This window comes from Platichthys flesus, chromosome 14, assembly GCF_949316205.1.
Source record: "Platichthys flesus chromosome 14, fPlaFle2.1, whole genome shotgun sequence".
NCBI lineage: Eukaryota > Metazoa > Chordata > Actinopteri > Pleuronectiformes > Pleuronectidae > Platichthys > Platichthys flesus.
In genome coordinates, this window is record NC_084958.1 from 7,755,803 (window position 1) to 7,775,377 (window position 19,575).

The following is a 19,575-nucleotide window of genomic DNA, read 5'->3' on the forward strand; positions in this document are numbered from 1 at the left end:
TGGCACAATCTTCCACTTCTGCATACGGTCTAAGATTCATTTGCATTAAAAACAAAAAGCAACGCTGTTGCTGAATTATTTAAATTACGACCTAATGCAGGCAGTAATGGAAAAGTTAAGGTATCACTTAAATTATCAAAATTCATTTTGAGGGTGGCATGAATATTTTGTAGAGATTTTTCACTAAAATACAACTTCATTGTTGTTCTAGATTTGAACTGAGAGGATGGCATTTTAAGTTATTATTAATCGTCAAACTTTAATATTTGTCAAGATCGATCAGCCTAGATCAGTCTAGATCAGTCTGGATCGACAAACATTTTCATTTCCAGAGCTTTGTCGTCAACATGAATTAAAGAAGAGATCTCCCTCAATGTGCGGTACTTCATGTGGACTGTAGATCATGTATCGTTTAAAACATACTATATGTACTTTGTGACCCATTTTTAAGTTTAAGGATATATGCTGTATCACTTTTAGTTTCTAATTTATAAACACAACAGGGGTGAAAATGGTGCATTACTTCAATACCAATGTTGTTTGTACTTTATTTATTCAATTAGATTAAAGCCTTACCTCCTGTCACAGAGGAGGTGATGTTTGTCCATTGCCCTACTCACCATAGTGTCACTCTGCATGCGTTTGTTTTCTCTAATTGCATTTACTGACAAGGATACAAATGTCAAACGGGAATTTTCCATCACCCGTAACTTCTTCCCGTCTGCACTGTGACTGTCACCTGGTCACATATACACTAGATTCAGAAACAATGTGTGTTCCTCTGAAGTCTCAAGCACACCTGTATCGGCCCAGAGCTCATCCTCCTGGTGAGGCTGAGCATTTCAGAGAAGGCTCACTCGAGAGCCAGAAAACTATTAGAACCAGATGTGTTTCTCTGTTGATAGATTGTCATCGCGCTGGAGCTTTAAGAACTTCTATTTGGTAAAGTCTACATTTGTCTATTGCATGTAGGTATGTGTCTTGATAAGAAATAGCTGCTTGTCACTATTAAGGTTTTCACTGTATAACACAGTCTGTGTGTGGTCCCAGAAATGTTCCTAGTCCCTTGCACTTCACAACTTTGTGTCAACTTTTTTCTCTTGTAATTATTCAGTAGATTTATACAGGGAAGATACAGACATCTATTTGCAATTGCAGGGCATCAGAAAAGGGAAGGACATTTTAATACAGCTTATGTCAAGTCATCAAAGTGAAGTTGCACAGAAAAACTTTCAGTTTTGTTTGACATTTTTTGTAAGATTATTTACATCGACCTACAAATTCCACAAACGTCTGCATGTGGAAGGCATACCTTACGGATCGTTCATCTCGTCAGGTTCACGCTTGACATGTGTATTCTTAACTGCCCGAGGAAGGGCTATGTCAATTTTGGTGCAATTTGGACACACAGCATCAATATAAATGGAAATGTGATAAAAAGGTGACGAGCAAAATGAAAAGTCACTCCTTATCTTGTGACCACTAGATGAAGGAGATGGAGATGGAGGGTTGAGTGAAGTGTGTGAGTCCAGAAAACCCTTCTGGAGTCTCATGGTTAAACAGTGGTGCAGCCAAATCGATATACAGTTGAAGTAAACAGAACCCCTTCTCCGTAATAAAACAACAGAAAAAACCCTCAACATGCCTCCATACTGCTCGTGTGGTGTAATCTGGTGTCCGGAAGCCTTGACATTCATATTCGACTTGAAACGAGGTCATTTACACCATGTTATTATTCTAAATGTCCTCCGATATCCTACTCTGAGACATGTTCATGTTCTCGTGGACACACTGGAGAAGTGAACACACTGTGGCCCAAGGGCAAGTGTGGGATGCGCGTTTGCATTGCTACGTCTGCTAGCATCGCTACTTCCGGTCGGGGACTTTTAAGCCTAAAACATGGTGTAAATGACGCTGTTTTAAGTCAAATATGAATGTTGGGGCTTGCGGAAACTTGGATGACACCACTTGAATGAGTGTCTATCCCTTTAAGTACAACATTCAAATTTATATGTATAATCCACGAATACGAACAGTAAGGAAGCAATTCGGTTAAATTTTATGAAAAACATTGATCTTCACTGCAGATAAGGTAAGAGGAACTCAATGTTTTCATAGACCACAGGATAGTTTATAAAAAGCTCTGCACACAATGTCCAGCACACAAACAACAAAACAGTGACAGTATATTGTAGGTTTACAACAAGCACTGCTCAAGTTTATTTAATTTAATATTATATAACAGTAGGACGGGGCAGTGCTGTACTTCAATTATGATTATAATTAGATAATTTTTATGAGAAGAACTATTGTTAGTGTAGCTTCAAAAAACATAGGCATGATGACTTGAAATCGCCTGGAGCTCTCCACTACATCTTACTGCCTTCATTGGACACTGTCACATGATAACGACTACAACATCACCTTGACTATTGAGCAAATCCCCTGCACTGATAAAGGCAATCACATGAATTCTGAAGGCTTCACAGAAATCACCCATGTGCTCAGATCTTTTTTTTTTTTTTATCAAACTACAATTTCTAAGATCAAAAGTTAACCTTTTTTTAGAAAATAGATTTGGTTGGATGGTAAAACCTTTAAGATGTTCCTGACATTTAAATGACAAACCTGAAACTGGAAACATCTGAGGCTTTGCGGCCTCTTTGCCTTCTTCACTGTGTTTCATTTATGCCTCTGGGCTGGGGAAAGCCATGACCGAAGGTGTCATGTTTTGGGTTTTTATCCATCCATCTGTACATCTGCTAATCCCATTCTCGTGAACACAATATATCAGGAACACCTTGAAGGAATTTCTCCTAATTTGGACTCAAGGGTGAACTGATTTATATTTTGGGGGTTCGAATGTCAGGGTCAATGTGGCCTTACAAAATATATTTTTTAGGCATAATTCTATCTTGACCAAAATTTCACCCAAATATCCAATAGGATGAAATGATTAGTTAGACATTTTCTACCCAAGAGTTCAAAGATCAACAACAGTGTGACGTTATGATGTTCTGCAAAAACGCTGTTCAGGCCATAATTCAGCACAATAACTCAGGAATAGTTTGACCACATATAACCTGTGGTTAGATTCTTAACTGGTGACTAGTGCTGGGATGTAACAGGTAACAGATACAAAGTACATACACGAAATACATTATATTGTACAGGGGTTCTAAAGGTTTTCTTTTCTTTATAAAGCAGTGGCACTATATAGCACCTAAATCACACCAAAGAACCACCGAAGAAACACTGAAGAATCACTGAAGAAGCACATGAGAACACGGACATGGACAGGGGCATACAACCTCGAGGCAGTTATTGCAGTTCACCTAGAGTTCACCTAGTGTTCTGTTACACACTGATTATAGTCACAAGCGCTTTTTGTCCATTCTTATCACTTGACATTTGTGCCATGCCAGCTTCATATGTAAGTTATGTAAAAAGTATATATACCATACTTGGTCTCTTAGATGTGTATTTACAGGCACTGTCAGCTTAGTACAGATCTTACAGATTACGTCATTTTCTGTAGTATTTGTGTTTCGTAGAATATCAAGATTGTGGCCTTACATCTACCAACAACACTATCACCATTCTGACACGTGTTGTTCTGTTCCTGTACGCTGCAGCTCGGAGCTACTGGATGATCGAGTTTCAAAGTGTGAAATGCTCTCGGTGCCATGTGATGGCAGGGCGATCACAGTATCTTGCCTCAGATTTGAGAAGCAGTAAGCGAGCCTTGTGAGTCGGAAGACAGTGCCATGCCTCATGTTCAAGCCCCTGAGGCAACAAGCAACGAACACTGAAACCCTGTGATTCAGTAACTCTGGTCTGTAATGAAGAGAGTCCCTCTTTGCTTTATCAAGAGTTTCAAAGCATTAAAAAAAGAGTATTGAAAAGCGTTGGCGTGAAAAAGTATTTCTAAGAGTTTGGGCAAACTTGACAGTACAATGGGAACAAGTTCAAGTTGACTAAAAACACTTTTGAAGAAGCTGGGATGATAAAGAAAGAGAGCTTATGAGAAATATAACATATTTTTTGCTATAGAGCAGGGGTCTTCAACGTTTTTCAGGCCGAGGACCCCCAAACTGGTGGAGAGATGGAGAAGGGACCCCCTACTTTATATATTGAATAAAATTGTGCTTTATATTAAAGTGGGCCTAATGCCATATAGAAATATTAGCTACCCTGTTATTGTTCATTCAATACTTAGCTACTCAAATATAACACAGGTTCATATATTCATGTTTTTAATTTAAACATGTGCAGGGCACAGGGTGGACATGCCACTGCCATTTATAAACATACATCTTGCAAACAACACTGAGCTATTAAAGTAATTCACAGATTCATGTTTTTATTTAAAACATACATGTAGAAGAGACAGTGAATCCTCAAGCCATCTGTGGACTCCCACATTAGTGAAATTTCGGACCCTGATGGGTAGAACACAACTTATCTAACCTTGGACGGATGGAGGTTGTCAGGCAGAGGGTCAAATCAGCCTCTCAATATGTCGGATGCCTGTTAATGTGTATTTAAAGACATTTCAATTTGTGGGAAAAAATTGGTTAGAAAATAAATCAAAAATTAAAAAGAAAATATTATTATTGTCTAATCCACCAAACATTTCGCGACCCCCCCTGCAGTACCTCCGCGGACCCCCTAGGGGTTGCGGACCCCCTGTTGAAGACCTATGCTTTAGTTAAGTTGAGTTAATTATAAAGTCATGAAATAATTTTTAATGAGTAATTTATAATTTCATTCATTATGATTTTCAAGTAACAAGTAAACATGGTCAAAGTCTTTACCTTTAATGAGTCCCTGTCATCAGTGGCTCAAAACACAGCTGTCACTCAACCTCATATTTGACTCTCCTTTATTAGCGAGTCTTTTTTTTCGCAGTTCTTTGACAGTGACTAATGTCCCAATAAACACAAAAACAGCCAAGAGGGGATTTTGGCATTGTCCATATTTTTTTTCTTTTACGAAATCATTTGCCAGTGAGTTAATGGGCGGAGAGCCGCTCCGCCCCATTTAAAATCAGAAACCCGTCCTCAAATATACAAGAAGGACAAAGGCCTGACTTGTGGATGAACAAGTGGGGATTCATCAGAACTCTGTCAACAAGAGGGCACCTTGCCTAACACACAACACGTCCTTTGAGCTCGATCTGAAGATACGACTTTACAGCCCAATTATGCCCACTGCTGTGTTTTTATGCATAAATACCGCCTCAGTGAGTGGCTGGTGGTCAAAGGTTACAGATTACCCTGGTCTGAGGACTTTAGGAGGGGTCCACGCAAAGGTCAACGGTCGATTCTTAAATTGGACAGTACGACAATTGATTGACCAACTCAATACACATTTTACTTATTTACACATGTGCGGAAAACCCATTTCAACTTGTCATCTATAGCACACCACCCACTGTTGTTAAAAAGAGTCCCTAACAATCTGGAGCTGAATAAAAAAAGATCATAGCAGAGAGAGGAGAAAACAATAAGGAGCAGAGAAGCAATGGCTGAATTTCTGCAATAAAAATGTGGTGACGCATGAGGTATGAGAGGCTAGACCCAAATATTACCATAGTGATTTTCTCTGAAAAGGAGGTTGTTTTTGTTTGTCTGTCTGTCTGTCTGTCTGTATTAATAGTAATATTACTCAAAGAAACTACAAAACGGATTGTCACAAACAAATGGTAGGAAGGAAGTGCTATGGCTCAGGAAAGACATTTTGATGATGCTCCAGGAACTTCTTTTTACTTTCTTTAACATTCCGAGATAGTTTGTTTCTCCTTATTTTCATGGATTTCTGACAAAGGAGGGGATTGTTTTTACGAACACATGCAGTTTGGTGCAAATCCTGTAAAAATCTGTATCCAGTGAATTGAGATGTAGCGGTAAACACTCTTTGAGTGCCATTCTTGTATTAGTAATAGTAGAAGTAGTGTCTATTATGTTTCTATCTCAAATAGGTCAAATCTTATTGCATTGTAAAGCTGAATGCAGCACACTGATTCACTCAGCTCCTCTTTTATTTTTCTTTCTCTCTCTGTTTCTGAATAACCCTCCTCTCCGTGCACGCTCTGGGCCCGGACATGTGCTGGATGATGGATTGTGTTTGGCTTTTTCCTACGCAGAATATGTCGGGCATAGCTGTAAGGCCCTGTTCAGACCTGGTATTAGCATCAGTCTCAAGTGACCTGATCACAAGTGAGCAGTTTTGAGTTTGTCGGATCACACATGGCATTAAGTATCTCATCATGAGAAAGGGGACCAGGAGGGGCTGAGCAAATCAGTCTGCTCTACGAAAATAAGATTTTACCAATTTGAAAGAAAAAACATAAAGTCAATATCTGGGCAATGTTAAGATTTTGGTAGAGACACATATCTGAGTGTAAACTAGGAAAATGTGGCCACATGCATCCCAGACGCCTCCAAATGTGGTCTAAGTGATCTGATCTCAAATGCCTCCTGAATGCATCTTGGTTGTGTTCACACCTGCACTTAGAGCTGTCCACTTGTGTTCAGACCACTCAGGATGGATGTTATAACCAGGTCTAAACAGGGCTAAATCAATATTGATTCCTCTTGAAACTGGATAATCCATCCATCATCTATACCACTTATCCTTTTAGAGGATCACAGGGCTGGGGGGGGTGCAGCTAATCCCAGTTGGAATTTTAACAAGTCGCCAGTTCATCATAAGACCAACATACAGAGATAAACAAACTTTCACTCTAAGAATTAACCTAACCCCATCTGCATGCATTTTGACCCGGAGAAACCCCAAAGACAGGAATAACATGCAACAGTGCTAACCACAGCCCCACTGTGCTGCCTGAAACGGGAAGATGTTGATGTAACTTTAAACTCTGGTGATGAATGTTTTCTCTCTAAATCTAGTGGAACATAAAAAAATCCTGGCTAGGCACAAATGAAACACCTCTGGACCTGTAGGTCGAGCAAAACAGTTCTCCCACAAGCACATGTGGGAAAAGCTGAACAGTCCAACTGGTGTGATTATCCAATGAATTATTAATAATAATAATAATTTCTGGCTTCAACTGGCGCTCCTTTGGCAGCTGAAGCAGCAGGAAGAGGAAGAGGTCAGGAAGAGACGTAGATAATGAAGAGAGAGAAGGAGGACAGCAGCCAGCATGCTGTTGTGGAAGATTGACAGCAAACAGCAAGTACTTGTCAATTAGAATATTTGCAGTGGAGCTAAGGGTGGGAGGGTGCCAGAGTCGGTGTATCTGTGTGTCTATATGTATAGATGTTAGTGTGTGTGTGTGTGTGTGTGTGTGTGTGTGTGTGTGTGTGTGTGTTTGCGTTTGTGTGCTTGTGTGTCCTCAGTGGATCAGCCGGCTGATTGGCCTTTACCCTGCAGCTTTGTGAACGAGTACCTCTTTACTCCATAATTACCGGGTAATTACTTCGTAACCTGCTCCAAAAGGTGAATCCTCTCTCTCTATCAGTCGTTGAGTTTGTCCTTCTGTTTGGGTCGATGGTGAGATGCTTTGGTACGTAAATGTGTGTTTTCGAAATTCATTTCAAGCCTGTGCTCACTCTTGCCTTTCACAGCACCTTCTCAGAGGGCCTGCAGACGGGCGAGTAGCCGGCTAGTTGGCTACCACTAATAGCATGTCCGTACTGTGCTGTGTGTGGCCATTGCATTGGGTGCACTCCACAATAAAGAGGCGCAAATTAGCATGTACACCATGTCATTGCCAATTGGAGCTGGAGCCGCTAAATACCCGTGACCACTGCAGTTACATTTGACCCAAGAATGAATGCTGATTATTTCCTTTTTACCCTGAGACAGCCAGATGCTGGTGAGTGTCAGTGGGGTTTTGTTGTCCAGCGTGAAAGGGCCTTCAGTTGTGTCTTCCTTCTGGGTTAACAGGGAACAATTAGCTGCCACTAAATGAGGTCTATAAAAAGATGCGTCGTCTTTTCTCTGTTACTCAAGTGCCTTTGTCCTTTCATGTCTACTGGGCCTTTCTCAAAATTGCATTTGAAGATTGATAACTTTAAGTTACTGAAGAAGAAACTTCTACGTCCAACAAAGAAATATTTTGGTTAAAAATTGAACCTGGGTTTTGCTCTGATCATGAAATTTTAGTGTATTTTACAGTTTGTCTTATTCTGCCATCGCTTTAGCTGGTGAGTTCATTTAATGTTGACCTTTTTTTTCTAATTCAAAGAAGGGTTTAGTCATCCGGACGAAAAAAGAAAAATGCACATGGAAGTCTTCAAGAAAACAATACCTTATGTGGACACAATGTATTGAAGTCTGTCCTTAGACAAAGAAAGAGCAGTTTTGTTGGTTTCGTAAGTAAACGTCTTCAGTGTGTTTCCCATTTGCATCAAGGGCCGAGCACATGTTTTGACCAGCTGTGGTGCCAGATGTGAGACTCAAAGCTTGAACCCAGAAGTTCAACATACTTGTTCTGCCTGGTTTAGTTTAATGTTTTTCTACCCATTCAGATGGGTTGAAACTTCAATGCTGACCCCTAATCCTCATTTCTGCCCCAGATTTATTTTTAGATCAATTGTGGTGATATATTAGACTTTATTCATAGTTAAGTGTCTTATTTATCTCAGCTAGCTAGCCGTCTCTGACATGGTGTGTAGAGCACAAGTTATCAGAGGACATGTTCATGCCAGTGTTGGTTTTGTCACCAAGGGAGCTTTGATGACTGACACAGAGAGAGGATTTGCTAGCACTTGAAGCATGTGGCTCAGAGATCGATGTTAACCAAACAGATCGAGTTTGCTTTCGAAGCCTGTGTTGAGTGATGTTGAAGAGGGGGCTAGTCATGGGGCGTCGGAACGCATTCTTCAATCTGTGTCATGGACAAACTGAATGAAGCACCAGTAACTGAGAAGTGTTTCATTAAACATACCAAGCAGGGCTCGGCAATGTTGGCGAGCTTAACCTCTACCCTTCCTGAGCACTTTGTCAGAATGTTTTCAGATCAGGTCCCTTATAATCTCCTGAAATTATCTGGAGGGGCTATATGTGGGTACTCAAATGTCAAAGTTAGTAGCTCCAGATATTATCCAGAGTTTTTTCTGCAATTGCCCCAGTAAAGACTCTGGAGAATGTCCATCCGAGTGAGCCTATGTAAGAATACAGCAGGATATTGTGGGGAGAATTCGCCAACCAGGAAAGACAATGCAAATTAAGAGCTTTTGGGGACATGGGCCGACACCATTTTTTATGTGCTGTTTAAAAACACGTGATCTCTGCAACGTAGTTCATACATTATGTTGTGCCTCCTGCATGCTCTACCCAGGCGTCACCTCACCTGAACATTCTGGATAGTCTCCTGTTGTTTTGAACAGTGTTCTGACCTGGACAATCTCCTGCTGTGCTGTAAATGAAAAGGCAAAGTCCAAAGAACGATTCTTGAATGACCCTATTGTCCAGATGTGGAATGGATTCTACAAGATTTTGGAAATATTCCATCTAGGTTTCTGCTCAGTGTTGACATGATTCAATCACCTAATCTATGCAGATTTTTCAGCTATCAGTTCATGCTGTAAATCTCCTGTGCTATCAAATTGCAAAGATGTTCTACTGGATTTAGATCTGGTGACTGGGGAGGTCACTGAAGTTGACTGAACTCATTGTTGTTCGTGAAACCAGTTTGAGGCGACTTTTACCGAGATTACTTTAACTTTGTGAAGAAGCCATTAGAGGATTGTGAACTGCTGCTCAACTATTCTCAGAATGGCTCTGGCACTTTCCCAGTCAACATTACACAACCACCCACTTGGATTGTAATGTTGACCCAAGACATGTTGGGTCCATGGATTCATGCATCTGACGCCAAACTCTGACCCTACCATCTGCAGCTTCAGAAATAGAGACCCATGACACTTGTTTTTCCAGTCTTAAGCTGTCCAGTTTTCGGTGAGTATGTGTCCACTGCAGTCTCAGATTTCTGTTCTTGGCTGACAGGAGTGAAACCTGACGGGATCTTCTGCTCTTGTAGGTTCAACTCTTTCGGAAATAGTGGTTAGTATCTTAGTCGCTGGAACCTTACATTCAGCTCCAACAAGTCTTATCATTCTCCTCTCTCATCAACAAGGTGTCTCTGTGCACAGAGCAGCTGTTTACTGGATGATTTTTGTTTTTCACACCATTGCAAGTTTACACTGAGACTGATGTGCATGCAAGATCCAAGGAAAATCAGCTGTTTCAGAGATATTCTCACCGCCCGGTCTCTCACCAACAGTCACGCCATGGTCAAAGCTCCTGAGATCAAAATGTTTCCCTTTGGATTTCTGCTATGAACATTATCTGAAGCTCCTGATTTGTATGAGAATGATTTTATGCATTGCGGTGCTGTCACATGACTGGCTGACTGGGGTTGGGGTTTCACCCTTAGTTCAATCTGCCAGCTCTCCCTCTAGTCTTTAAATGACGAATGCTTTAACCTGAAAGGCCACTAGACACATTGTAACAAGGCTCCTCCGTGATAGACCTCTGTCTCTGACTCTATGGCAGTCATTACAGTTTTCTCATTACGCAGGTAGGAGCTTGTTTAAAAAGGCATCCCATCCCACCCCCCCCCATTGTTCTTCTTTTCTCAAGACTGTTTTATGTACCGCACCCTTTTTCTGCGACTTTTTTTCTTACTCTTACTCTGAGCCCTTTTACCCCTCTAACCATCTCCAGGGTGCGATAACTGACAGTGACAACATTAGTGACCAATGAAATAAATGACTGAACTGCAGCCCTCGGGCTATACCTTCATCAAGATGCAGCGTTGCATGTGCTTGTGCATGTACAATCTTACAGTATCTGCATATTTTGTTTGTGTGTGTGTGTGTGTGTGTATGTGTGCGTGTATTAACCCCCCTTAGGCCATCTTCCTCTTTCTGTAGTTGGCCTCCTGTGATAATGACCCCCTCGACACAAGTACAATAGACTCTTATGTCACCGACTGCTGTCTAAAGATCTTTGCCAATGTTTCAAGGGAGCGGATAAACAGTTACACGCCCCGTTAATAGGGAGAAAACCTGGTTATTTCCCCTGATTATTGTCTCTAAGCGCCGCAGAGAGAGCATAAAAGTCGGAGAGAAGTTTCTCTAGACACTGTGATATGTATCTCAAATATTGTATTGCTGGTTTTTCTAAGTTGGTTTATTTTGCATATTGCACATGAAAGGATTTTGTGTGAAAGCCTGTCCAATAAGAGTACCATAGATGCTAATTCACAACACCCATCCCTATAAGGCCTTTTTTTAAATGATCCTAGGTAGAGGTGCTTGGCTCGAGACAGGGACCCAACCCAACCGATTGGCAGAGCTGGGCAGACAGAGCAAACAGTGATTCCAAAACCAGGAAGGTAGAAGAGGACATAGTTCGACTTGGGAAGTAACTGGGGACGACTGGTTGGTAAACCTGAGGCACAAGCAGACAGAGCATTAAGGCCGGCGAATGCTTCTGCATCTACATCCTTTCCGGAGTCACATTTACGGTTTCATGCCCCACAATACCGGCAGAAACCACGGAAGATTTAGAATGCCGAATATGGATCAAATAGAAGAGCGTTTGGCAGAAGAGACTCAAAAGCATGACCACTTGTATAACCCGTCACTGACTGGCGGATTTGTCCGCCAGAAAAAGGCTATGAGGAGCCGCAGTGGCGCTGTAAATAAACAGTCGACGACGACTGCCGACGACGACTGCCACAAAGAAGGCATCTCTAAGGTTGTCTTCGACAAAAAACGTTACTCCCCCTAGTGTTCTGCCGGTGAATTTGCTTTGCAACAAGCGCAACCCTTGGAGAACCATGAATTAAAACAAGTCCTTCGACACAGCTGCGTGAAAAGCCGCAGCCGCAGTTGCAGAAGCATGCGCAGGAGTTAACTGGAAAACAGGTAATGTTAAGAGCACAATGACACAATTTTAGCCAGATTCTCCAGTCGCCAATGAGCTTTGGAAGTCACCACAAAAAAAAAACAGATTGATGCCCAATTGGTGTTCGATCGGCAGTTTCTAATCACTATGGTAACTCTTAAAAGATGCGTCTCGTACTGTGTACAGTCCACAAGTAGAACGTTTCTCCAAACAGGGAGACTTATTGTTGATGTTGTAGTTGCAGGCAACATTTTGGATCATCTCTATTATACTAACAACTATCTGCATATGAATACAGGTAAATTCAAAAGCTGATCATCCAATGCATTTCAGTCAATGTGTTCCACCTCTTTTGATCTCCACACAGACTGTTTACCTGCCAGCAATCAAAACCTGCTCAAATGTGAATGCTCGAACCCGAAGAAGGAACTAGAAGGGTGGCGGTCTCAAATTCGTATCTCTCTACAGATTCTGCATATTCACATTCAGGATCTTTCTATAGAAATTACTTTAGAAGTGACTTTAGTTATTGGCTAAGTTTGAGTATGAGCAACACAAAGTAAAACAAGTAGGTGTGTAATGACCAAATATCAAGTCATTTTTCTCGAGTTATAAAAACGTTTCACATCCATAATGTGATAAATATGACACTGTCCATCCCCTCTAGCACTGGATCTCAATGCATGCTAGTCTTTGCATGGTGTGTGCAGTGATGAAGCAGCTCAGTGCATGTCTTAGGCCACAAAGGGCCCTCTCTCTGTTCCTCACACATCCCGCACATGGTCGTCATCAGGCTGTCACCTTCAACAAACAGAACATATTTAAATGTTAATTTCCTCACAAACAACACATCTCTGTCTTTACCCCATGTTCCGATCCTCTTTTTGATATTTATGGCGTTGTAAAAATGTTGTTAAAAAAAGCACAATTTGCTCATTATTTGTTTTCACACTAAAAACAAAGTTCAACGACACTAAAACTGAGCACATGTATCAATGTGATAATAAACAAGACTTAGAGTCCAGTGTAAATACCAACAATGTCCTGACTTCAATTAAATAGTGCTCTTATACTCATAGTCTTATACAAGTCCAATAAATTAGCAAAAACACAGTATTCTGACTTTTTGCCTGCATATCTGTTTCACATATACTTGAGATTCTCAGCATCCTCTGAGGTATTATATTTAAAATTGTGTTCGAAATGTATATTATTGTTCCTGTTGTGTCACATGGTATTGAATGTAGGAGAAGGTAAGCTTATGACTTGCCTGGTGTACCACTAAAATCACCCCACAGCTGGAATGCTTACCTTAGTAAACCTCTGGCTCACAGAGTATAAGTCAATGAATTATTTTTAAAATGAGCAGTCGTCCCTTTCCTATAATTACAGCACAGCAACATAAAGGTAGGTTTGGTAAGTTGTTTCTGAAACACTTTTTATTTTATTCGTTTAAATCATTTCATAGGGACCAAGTGAAATGATTCACTGACATCCCTGTCTGTCACTAACCAACCTGCCCTCATGCAGGTACACACAAGACGAGACGCACAAAGCCAGGATATCAGTGTCAAAGATATCGACATCGATTCATTAGGAATTAAATGTGTCAAGAGTAACAGAGTCGAGGACACACACATACACACACACACACACACACACACAGACAAGGTCATAAAGGAAACGCTTAAAAGTTAACCTTATACAACACAAAGCTAAAACCTCATTGAACGCCTACAGAGAGTAAATTTTAGTTATTGTTTTGGTTGTGTGTGGTTTATTTTATTAATGTTTCATTTAATTTCTTTATCTAATTCAAATGTCTAACTCATAATTGAATTTTTTCATATCCAGGCAAAATTGGTATTGTACAATGAAATAACCTTACATCACTAATTGGAACTGTAAAGAAGAGTAATAATAGATGTGTTACGGCGGTGCTCAGTGTTTCAATGAAAGATTTTGGGTAAACAGATTTGATTGGATTGGATTGGTTTCAATTTATTGTCATTACACAGAATACACGTACAGAGGCAACGAAATGGAAAACAGATGTAACCAATGTATAAAGTTTGTCTGGAACCCTGTTGATACAAATGCAAAATGAATAAAACGTGAGTGAGTGAACGTGCTGAATACATAAGTCATCAGGAACATCCTTCTGATACTGATCTGAAGTAGACGAGCAGCTGCGTCTCAGTCTTTTCCGTCAGGATTATATTTTGATTTGAATGAGGAAATTACTGCAGGAGAATGACTTTTATCTTGATTGATCTTATCAGATTTGGTCAGTGAGTAAATTGCAGCTCTGTTTTAATGCTGTCAGCACATGCAAAGCATTCCCTTGAAATACGAAATGCCCTTAGTACTGGTCATACTCAGCTGGCCCTCTGTTCCTGACTATCTGTTCTCGTCTTGTGCAATTGGCTCCGGAAAATGGGGAAATTGTTTTGAACGTTGTCAAGGCAATATTTAATGAGTTTCTGACATAAGGATTGTGACCAAGCCCCAAAACAAGAATTAAATCCCCAATTCCAGCTGCTACGATTGCTTTTCATTGCCCAGGTTAGAGTGATAGAGGAGGTTCTGTGTCATTCTGATTGTAACAGGCATATTTTAAACAAAGTGATGGAGAACAAGGACCACCACTGCCACAGTGTGTGTGTGTGTGTGTGTGTGTGTGTGTGTGTGTGTGTGTGTGTGTGTGTGTGTGTGTGTGTGTGTGTGTGTGTGTGTGTGGTGTGTGTGGTGTGTGTGGTGTGTGTGTGTGTGTGTGTGTGATTCAGGAGGACAATGTCAAAAAGAAACAGTAAGTGTAGACATAAGTGAGCTGCACATCCGCAGGAGTCGAAAGAAAAAGAGAGTCAGGGAGGGAGTGTTCATCATTACTAGTTTACTGATCTACATACAGTATGTGTGTAGCTGTGTTTGTGTGTGTGAGTACAAATCAAAAACAGGAGAAAGAAGACAACAAAATGAAAGCTGTTTCCTTGTTGTTGTACAGATCAGCAGTGGACTGGACTGTCAGACCCTGAATTTTTGTCTCCTATTTACTCTGAGAAAGACACTTTAAAACATATGTATATTCACATAGGCACAGGAATTATAAACCAGGCTTCATACACTTGTGGGACAGTATACATTTCTAAATAAAAATCAGTGTTGAATGTGAAAGGGGTCACTTGCTTTGGGGATTTACATTAAATCACCTGTCAATGCAGCTGATTAGAGCTTTTTAGCCTTTTTAGGCTAATTATAAACTACCTAAAATGACAGAAGCTATTTTTGACAAACATTTATTTAACTTGTACGTTTACTTTTAAGTTTGGCCAATGTCCCATTTTTTAAGGGGAAGGGTGAACGGCATCCACCAGGTAGCAATGGAGACACTTTGGCTTAAACTTTTGGGAGCTGTCATGTGGTCACTCTTTATATCCAGTCTAATGTTAATATATGTGAAAATATATGGGCAAAATTTTGCCAGTACGTTGTTTATATCAGCTTTATAAGTTGATAATGTGTTTTGTGTTTTGTGTTCATGGATTGTTTCTGCGGCCCCCACTGGGACAAAAAAAAGCTGAGTCAGTTATTGCATGCTTTAAGGCACGAGTAGATAGTTATTTTGTAGAGAAAACACCTCCTTATCAAACATATACTCAATTGAACCACATACGATCAAGAGGATGAAACTGTTTCGAATGCAACACACACTAGGGTGTCCCTGTCCTTAATTTGGCTTAGGCAGCCGACTTAAATATTAACACATCACATGTAGTGTGCATGACCGATTGATCTTGGTGTGTGTGTGTCCAGACCAAAGAGAAAACCCTCAACCTCGCAAAGAAATACAGTGGCTCCTCTGTGTGAGCAGAGGTCAAACAGCTAATCTTGCTGTGGACATGATTGTGAGACTCTAATTGCCGTTTTGACCTTATTGGAAAATAGTTCCAATAAATCCAATTGCTGTCAGTGTGTGTGTACGTGTTTCTGTGTGTCTGTATGAATGGAGCTTTTTCTTCTTGGAGCTGCACAGTTTTGATGGAGGAGGCGTATGGGGTTTTGTGTTCCCAGTCATTCCAGATCAGTATTTTGCATAAGCAGGAAAAGATCAATTCTAAATGTTTTCCATTAATCAGCACAAATCTGATATTTTCTTCTATTGTCACATGATCATTAATGTTTTTTAGTTTCACATGACTGCTGGTGTTTACACAGAGATCTCGACATAACACACAACGTCACTGTGGAATAAGAAGGTTATTTGAGACGGCTTGCCCAAATTACATTTTGGCATTTTCTAAATTACCACAAATTGTGCAAGACTGCGACTGTGGAGCGAAGCGTGTGTGTGTTTTATAAAAGAGGAAGAGAGATGTGATAGGCCTCTCACCTCTGACACTTTACAGCAACAGTGGTGCTTTTGTTCCCTCAGCACATTACTGTGTGATATGAAGCCTCATGCCTTCAGAGGACATGTGACTCTTATTTGGTCAAGATAGGACAGAGTTGCACTGTGTCTTTCTCTCTTTCTTCTTCCGCGTGTTCAGTGTGTGTGTGTCTGTGTGTGTGTACCGGTGATTTTGTTAGGATACGAGAAAGGCTTGTACACCGCGACAAATAATGATTATTGGGTTATTAGTTAAGGTAAGGTTAATGTTAGGATTTGGGTTAGTTTCCAGCAAATGCACATTTTCTTCAAAAGTGACCTCTGACACTGTTTGTGAGTATGTGTGTGTGTGCGTGTGTGTTTGTGTACACATGTATATCTATAGGTATTAGGGACAATTTTTGTTCAATACCATCATGGTGAGGACATTTTGGCTGGTCCTTACAAATTCAATAGGCTGCTTGAGGGTTGAGACTTGGTTTTAGGGTTAGAGGTTTAGTGGGGTTTTTGTGGCTAGGGAATGCATTATGCCAATGAGTGTCCTCGCAACTGTGAGACGTGCATGTGTGTGTTTATCATTGATCATCTGAGACCATATCTTACTTGGCTAATTTTCCATGGTGAGGTGAATTCCTGGTCAAACCTACGGAGGCACACAGTGCGAAGTCTTCTCGACTGCAATAAAATCGTGAAAGTGGCACAAATAGACCCTTAATTTGATCAGGAACACTGAGACGTCTGCATGAAGCGCCTCTCGGGGGTCTACTCTCAAATCCTGAAAGTGTTCGGGAGGCACACTAACTCGACTGGTGGCTGACAGGTGGCTGCTTATCCGCACAGAGGTGGTTATTCCGCACGGGAAACTCACAGATGACACGGAGCTCAGAGAGGATAAGTGAGAAAGTTTGGAATACATCAGCTGCATCGCAGAATGTGACTCGCATATTAAGGCTGCACAAGCAGTTGCACACACATGAAGTCTTTGGCTTTGTCACGTCGCAATTAGCAACAAACCAAAGTTTGGACGTGACGATCAGTCTTTGAGTCTGTGACAAATAAGCTCTGCAAAGAAGGTGTTGAATTGCAAATCCCATGCTTGCTTCAGGCCAGTCAGTGACCCCTTGTGTTCTGCACCTGTCTGTCTCCATTAGGTTTGTCCAATCACTTATTAATTTTGTCCCACACTGCTAGTCTTCCCATTAGTCTTTGTAGCTGAAACCTATGGTCAAAACCATAAAGCAAATGTCAAATGAACTCTTCTCCTCCAACAACACAACATTCAGCGACATCTGAGCAAGTTTCGTTTTAGTTAGGACAATGTGATATTGTTGAAAGCTGTGGAGGCAAGACAGTATATTTCTTATATTACTTTTTCTTTTTGTCCAATTACAATCTCCAAAGTCAAGAATGAACTGATAATAAAAGGGGGTACCTGAATTGGATTTCTGTATGTTTATAGATATGCATGTGTAAATGCTTGTGTTGCGGCTGTCGGTGGAGGCGTCCTAATGGACTGATTCCAAATGTCATTGTAAGTAACAAAATATCCACAACCACCTTTATAAACATAGGGCCCAGGTTGAAAAATACTAAAATTCCCCTTTAAAGAGACACATAGAGGCTGAGGTATCCTGACTGTTAGTTCCTTTTATGAGTCAAACTCCAAACCACCCTGTACATATCCCATAAACCAATCAGATTATCTTTGTTACTCCTGCTAAATCCCCAGGTCTATCAAACTCCAATCACTGATTGGTACTTAAGGTCTTCTGTGGTATATTTATTTCCATTTAAAGTTGAGATAAACTTTGTAATATCACCATAACATCATTTTTTGCCATAGTTGTCAAATCTAGTAAAAGTAAATGTCAACTACTTTCATGAGTTGCCTCGTCATCATGATTGACCTTCATAAGTCAAATTGGTGGATTGATACATATGACATCATTAGCTGAGAATTCAATAAATCCCCATAATATCCAAACTCATCATCTTTGTTTCCAATGTTAAGATCTGCTTGAGGGTCAGATTTAATTCTGCTTTAACGGACACAGATGAAACACTTTAAAAGCTCAGTGTCTTCTTTATAGAGTAATCAGCGTTGCGTTCATGTACTTTTCCTTTCTGGACTAAAACAGATATAACACTGGCTAATAATTTCTGTTATCTGGCACAAAAAAGCATCATTTCCATTTTTACCAAGTTCTAAGAGGGTTCTCTCGTCAAAAGACGTCAGGTCCAATAAACCTTTGTCTTGCAGCCCATTTGTGTCTTCAGTCCTTGGCACAGCAGTTGACAACCACTGTCTTAAAGGCTTCATATGGATGCTAATTAGAGCTAGACGGAGAATCAGGACATGTGTTGCATCCTTTCCTCTCTCCTACCGATCCCTTCTCTTCTTGTCATCTCCTATTCTCTTTCTTCAAGCGCTCACCTTCAGTTTCACGTCTGCTGAGTTCCAGTGAAGTTTTCTCTCTATCCCCCCACTGACTCCATCAGTGCATTTTTATTCCAACTTCCCACCTCCATCTTTCCCTCTCACCATCCACTCCATCCTCCATGCTTCAGTAAAAAAAACACGAGAGTAGCTTCAGACTGTCATATGGGTGTGGGAGGGGCACGGTGTCACGGTGAGCAATCCTACCAACGCCACCAACAAACATCAGAGGCCCTTGGATGTGCGTGTGTGTGTGTGTGTGTGTGTGTGGATTCAGAGTGCTGTGCTGGCATGCTGTGCCTAAGGGCAGGGAATTTTAAATCAGGCGTCCAAGGAAACTGAATATTTGAATACTTATTCCTTATCAGAAGCTGGGCTACTAATGGGGGGGGGGGGCTTTGACTGAGCGGGTTATGGAGATAGATTGAGTGTGGTGGTTTGGGACAAGCAGATGGAGTCTTTCCTCTTTTTTCAAGTCTCATAGACGGGAGAAAGCACTTGAGCTCTGCCCAGTGTTCCTCCAGTGGAATTACAAGACTAAACCCATGTAACAAGTACTTGATGGTGTTTTAATTGCAGGATTCTGTGCTCATCTGCAGTCGAATCATGTTCTTCTCTGGCCATTTTAAATAAATTCCTTTTCAATTTTAGCAAACTGCCATTCAAATATGACGTATCTTGATTGCCTCCTAGTGGCTGGCTACAGTATATTTCATAAACCTCCTCCATGTTAGCTGATGGGACATGGCCTAAACAAAAAAGTCAGACATGAAACACTTAATAAAATGTTCAGAAAGATTTTTGCAGCACTATGCAGTCACTTGCAAGCACTTTTCTAGTCTTATTGCGCAGTCAACAACACAAG